Genomic DNA, 6384 nt, shown 5'->3' on the forward strand with positions numbered 1-6384 from the left:
CTTTCCACCATTGATGAACCTAAAAGCTCTTACAAACCTTAAATTCTCACCCTAAAATTCATAGTTCTCTCAACAAAACTTTGATAATCAAGCTTGGACAAGATATTAGGCACAAGAAAGAGAAGAAAATTTGAAGAATTAAAAGGATAGAAAAGCTTCACACAAGGTTAGTAATCTAAACTTAAAAATTTGTCATTAAATGATTATGTTTTAGTCTAATTAACTTAGAAAATAACTTAAAATAATAATAAAACAATTGTTGAGGGACCAAATAAAAATTCATCCAGCTAGGGTTAGGGTTTGAAATGAAGGAGTTTGATGGTTTTGAATAGTTATTTGAGGTGAATTAGGTGTGTAGAACATGAATACACATTTTAAATTGCATTAGATTGAACTTTGTGTGTAGCTAGGATTTTAAACATGTGAAAAATTATAGAAAAATTAGAGAATTGGCCAAATGATGTTATTGACCTTATTTGAGTTGAGAAATGGTCAATTGTGACCATTTGTGATGTGTATGAATTATTGGAAACAAGTTCCAATTCGGATTGGTGAGGGTCAATTGATGCATACATTTTGCATAATCATTTAGGTTTAATTTCATAGCCATTTTATTTGATTATTAGTCACTTTTAGCTAATTTCATTAGTTATTTAGTTAGTTTTTCATAATTGTCAATTTTGGATTAATTTGTAATTTTTACTTTGTTTTGTAGGAAAAATGGTGTTTTTGAAGGACTGAAGAGAAATTTTGCCATTGAGGAGTGACTTCTACAGCCAAAGATGTCAAAAACAAGTTTTCAAGCTGAAATATGCATTGACCAAATTGTGCATAACTTGCCGCATAAGCTATGCAGATCTGCATAAGGAGAAAAATCACTGTTCCAATACCTGCCGAAATGTGCATAAGAAGACTGCATAGCTTATGCACATTCACGCCTCCCTTATGCACTCTCACGGAATTGTGCATAACCTATGCACCAAGTCATGCAGTTTCGCATAAGTCAGCCAGAACCAGTAAATCGCATAAGGGATCATAACTTATGCAGTCCACTTATGCAGTCCCATAAAGGTTTCATTAATGAGCTGGCAGAAGATTCCCTCAGAAAATTCCTCCTAGAACACACCATTTTAGGGCTCCATGTCAGAAAATGCTATAAAAAGGACCCTTATCCCATTTTAGGGGGAGGAGACAAGGAGCAGAAAAGGAAAGGAGAGGAGAGGCAGAATTTGAAGAGTCACTTTCACCTTCCACACCATTTTCAACCAAGATTTGCAGATTTCTTTCTTTCCTTACATTTTTCTATATTTCTAGTGTTTAATTTCTTATTCCTTAGCTTAGATTAAAGCTTTATTTCCATTTAAACTCAATATATCTTGTAAGCATTATGGATAGTGAGTAGTTTTACCTTTGATTCTGGAGTAAGGGTTGTAATATTTGAGATATTTTGTGGATTTTGATTGGGTAATCCATATTTTGTAGTCTTAATGAGTTTTATTCATTTCTTGTGTGCTTAATGACATGCTTAGTGTAGGATCCCATTAAGTAATGTTCTTAATCCATGGTTGAAGCACCGAAAGGAGAAGGCCTTGTGATAGATAATTAAGAAATTGGACTTAATTAACTTAGACCTAGAAATAGGCTAAGGATTAAGAGGATTCACAGATTAATTAAAGAACTTAATGGGTCTTAATTAATTCTAAGTCCACGAAAGTAGGATTAGATTGATTAAGGCACTCTTTGTCTCACTCGGAAGGGAATTCAAAGGATTTAAGAATTAATCTCCTTAAAACCCATAAGTTTCATAAAATTGGATAACTAATTTAAAATCCCAAAATAGCTCGAATATGAAATCTCGAACTCCGGAATCGCCTTTTTATTATTGCTAATTTTCAATTGAATTTAATTGCTTGCCATTTTAGAATCTTGCCATATTTGAACTTGCTTATTTCAATTTGATGCAATTTTAGTTTAATTAATACATTGATGAATAAAATATTAATTTTGCACATATAGATTTCACATTCTCAATACCCATCAATTCATTACTTTAATTTCAAAAATACTTCGATTTAGTCAACTTTTATATCAAAAATTCAATCATTAACTCAACTCCTCGTGGGAACGATATCTTTACTGTATTACTTGTACGACCCGTGCACTTGCTGTTGGGCCACATCAAGTTTTTGGCGCCGTTGCCAGGGAGTTGTTTGTTTAAGATTGAATTCTTGATTATTTTAGTTGTTTTTAGTTTTATTTTGTTATCTTTTCATTTTGTGTTTGTTTATTCTTTTTCAGGTACTTTTAATCTTTTATGAGAAGAGCTAGAAGCACAAGTGACACATCCTTATTGTTCCATCCTGAAATTGAGAAATTTTGTAAAGCCAACAAGAAAGAAACCAGAAAAAGGAAAGAAGCCTTGAGAGAAACTGAATTAGAAGAAGTCATGGCTGATGAAAGAATGAGAATTGGTGTTAATGCTGGAAATGATCGAAACAATGAAAATGCAGCCCAAGGTGAAGAGGTTGTTAATGCTAATGTGCCTAGGGGAAGTATGATGGATCATGCTTTTCCTCGTTTTGATGACTTGAGAGAGAGCATAGCAAGACCAAGAATTGATGCAAATAGTTACAAGATGGATTTTGGAGTTCTTCAAATGATTCAGAATTCTCAATTTGGAGGACATCCTTCTGAAAATCCACACACATATCTGAAGAAGTTTGCTATGATTTGTGACATACAAAAACAACCTGGAGTGTCTGATGATGCAGCAAGATTGAAGTTATTCCCATTCTCTTTGAAAGATAGAGCATTGGATTGGCTTGATTCTTTACCTCACAACTCCATCACAAATTGGGAGCAACTCACCGATGCATTTCTTGCACAATATTTTCCACCTGGAAAAACTCAAGAATTGAGGAATCAAATGACAGCTTTCAGACCAAGAGAAGATGAAACTCTCTATGAGTCATGGATGAGATGGAAGGAATTAGAGAGACAATGCCCACATCATGCCATTCTGAAATGGATTATAAACTAGAATTTTTACACAAATGTTACTCCTGTAATCAGAGGGATAATTGATGCTCAAACAGGAGGAGAATTTATTATAAAGCATGAAGATGAAGCTTATGAGCTATTGAAGAAAATTGCAAAGAATACTCATCTTTGGAGTAGTCCAAGAGGACCAGCTCCAACTCATAAAAGGCAAGTTGCTGGAATGTATGATCTTGATCCGTTCAACATGATTAATGCAAAGTTTGATGCACTTACAAATGTTTTAGCTAAGAAGATGGAAGATTTGAGTATGTTGGTTAGTTCATCATCATCATCTGGAAGTTCACAACAAGTGGCTTATGCAGAAGGAACTACCAGCTGTGGAGTAGATTATGGAGAACAAGCTGCATATGTTAGTAATTATGGAAACAAGCAAATGGGAAATCCTTATTCTCAAACTTACAATCTAACTTGGAGGAATCATCCCAACTTTTCATGGGGAAATCAACAAAGTCAAGTTCCAAATCAGAATTTTCAACCACAACAGCAGCAAGGAGTTCCATATCAGCAAAATAGGCAACCATTGCCTAATTTTCAGCAGAAAAATATGAATCCTCCTCCAAAACAACAAGAACAAAGTTCCACCACAGAAGCTTTATTACAACAGATTCTTATTAACCAAAATAAGCATGATGAGGAGATGAGAGAGATGAAAGCAAGGCTAGAACAGATGCAGACACATAACAGAATGCTGGAAAATCAGATTGCACAACAAACATCTTCCTCAGGTACCAAGTCTTTTGGAAAACTACCAAGTCAACCAGAAAACCCAAGAGAGCAATGTCATGCCATTACACTGAGAAGTGGTAAAATAGTACATAATGAGAAGAGTGAAAAAAGTGAGAAGAGACAAAATGAGGAAGATGTTGATGAAAATGAAAAACAAGAGAGTGAAAAGAAAGAGAGTGCAAGAAAAGAGAAAGAAGAGAAATACATACCTCCAGAGCCTTACAAGCCACAGCTTCCCTTTCCACAGAGATTTCAAAAAGCCAAGCTTGATAAGCAATTTGGGAAGTTCTTAGAGGTTTTGAAGAAGCTATACATAAATGTGCCTTTTATTGATGCTCTTTCCCAAATGCCTTCTTATGCTAAGTTTCTAAAAGAAATTCTCTCAAATAAGAGGAGACTTGAAGATTATGAGACTGTAGCCTTAACTGAGGAATGCAGTGCTATCCTCCAAAGAAAACTTCCTCCAAAGAAAACTTCCTCCAAAGCTCAAAGATCCAGGGAGTTTTTCAATTCCATGCCACAATGGGGAATCATGTTCTATAAGAGCTTTATGTGTTTTAGGGGCTAGTGTAAGCCTTATGCCCCTCTCCATCTATGAGAAGCTCAACATGGGAGATCTTAAGCCAACCCACATTTCTCTTCAGTTAGCTGATAGATTAATTTAGTATCCTGAAGGGATTTTAGAGAATGTGCCTCTGAAGGTTGGGAAATTCTATATACCTGTTGACTTTGTCATCTTGGACATGGAAGAGGATTCTAATATCCCAATCATTTTGGGGAGGCCTTTCCTAGCTACAGCTGGTGCTTTGATTGACGTGAAAGGTGAGAAGCTTACTCTCAGAGTCGGAGAGGATCATTTAGTCTTCAATATGGGCAATGATAAGAAGAAGCAACATGAAGATGTAGACTCTTGTTTGAGAATTGATATAGTTGATGAGTTAGTAAAAGAGCACTTTAGAAAGAGCTATCTGAAGGCTTCTCTTGAAAGTTGTCTTATCCATGAAGGGAGTATCAATGATGAAAATCCAAAAGAGGCTGCATTTGCACAACATTTAAAGGGTAATCCACCTTGTCATATGGCATCAATCTTTCAACTTGAGCAAGTGGAGAAAAGTGAGGTCAAGCAACCATCTCTCAAAGAAAAAGATACACCAAAGGTTGTCAAGAAAGAAATGGTCAAATTTTTAGACAAAGCAACAAGGATCTTCTCATGTGATGGAAAGAAAATGAAGTATAGATTCATTGAAGCACCTATTGGAAACAGAGGCAATAAATTCCAATTCCAGCCACCATGAAAAATGACAAAAGTCCAGCTAATGACTATAAATTAGCCCTCTTGGGAGGCATCCCAAGTCCTTTTATTTTTATTTTGCTGATTTACTTTTACTTTCATTACTTTTGTTTTTATCTTGAATCTCCCCAAATTCAATTTTTGACATTTGTTGAATTTTGTCCCTTGTAGATGTATTTCAATGGAGGAAGGTTGGTGAACTGTTGGGGAGTGACCCTTAACCTGAAATTATGTTCTTTAAATCTCCTACAAATTGATTGATTTTTGCTGCATAACCAGTGCAGGGTCTGCTACCTAGTTTATGCAGAGAGGAAAAATGAAATCTGCAGCAAGGAAAGGTCTGCAGCAGATGAATTATGTCCTTGGGTTGCTACCTGGTTTATGCAGAGCAAAAAAATGACATTCTGCAGCAAAGAGGGTGTCTGCAGTAGATGGCTTACATTCTTGGTGAGGTTGGGTGTGTAACTTTTAAGTAAATGTGCTTTTAATGTTAATATGGTGGTAAGTGAGCCATTTTTGCAGTTATGAGCTTATTTGGGTTGTGGGATTTAAGGTGGAAATGCTGCATTTTTCTTGGCATGACTTGGGGAGTTCATCATTTGTGAATAGATACAACTTTATGCAGATTTTATTGAGTTTTAATGTGCTAAATGTTGATTTGCAGAATTTGAGTTAAAATGGCATGGGTCACAAATGCCTTTTATGCAGGATCCATCTTCTACAAGCTTGTGTGATGCATTTTTGATGAACTTTGTATATATTGATGTGTTTTTGGTGAAAATTTCTCATGGTTTATGCTTCATGGAATTATATTTCTTCATTCTAGGGTATTTTTCACACTTGCAAATCATGTTCCATTGCAATCTTAATCTTGTTGAATTGTGCATAAGCAACTGCATAGCTTATGCAATCCTGCATAACCACAATTCTTGCCATTTTCATTCATATTGCAAAGTGCATGAGAAGAGTGCATAGCTTATGCAACTCTGCATAGCCTAAGTTTGTCAAATTTCATATTTTTTGAAACCTGCATAAGCAGAGTGCATGACTTATGCACATTTGCATAACTTCAAATTCTTCATTTTCTCTCTCTGCCGAAATCTGCATAAGGAGGGTGCATGACTTATGCACTTCTGCATAACCAGAAACTACAAAAATCAAAACCTGCCGAGGGGTGCATAAGCAGAATACATAGCTTATGCACAACTGCATGACCACCAACCCAAAATCTCAAAACTTGCCGAGAGGTGCATAAGCAGAGTGCATAGCTTATGCATAACTGCATGACCACATTTTCCAAACACCAA

The 6384-nt window shown here is 35.6% G+C and overlaps 1 non-coding gene across 1 annotated transcript; it reads right to left on the reverse strand.

The window, feature by feature from the left end:
• Positions 1 to 2911: 2911 nt before the first annotated feature.
• On the reverse strand, positions 2912 to 3018 carry LOC131183530 (small nucleolar RNA R71). Its single transcript, XR_009151579.1, has one exon. It is a non-coding gene; the product is annotated as a small nucleolar RNA R71 (small nucleolar RNA).
• Between the last annotated feature and the right edge of the window lie 3366 nt (positions 3019 to 6384).

This window comes from Hevea brasiliensis, chromosome 9, assembly GCF_030052815.1.
Source record: "Hevea brasiliensis isolate MT/VB/25A 57/8 chromosome 9, ASM3005281v1, whole genome shotgun sequence".
NCBI classification, from domain to species: Eukaryota; Viridiplantae; Streptophyta; class Magnoliopsida; order Malpighiales; family Euphorbiaceae; genus Hevea; species Hevea brasiliensis.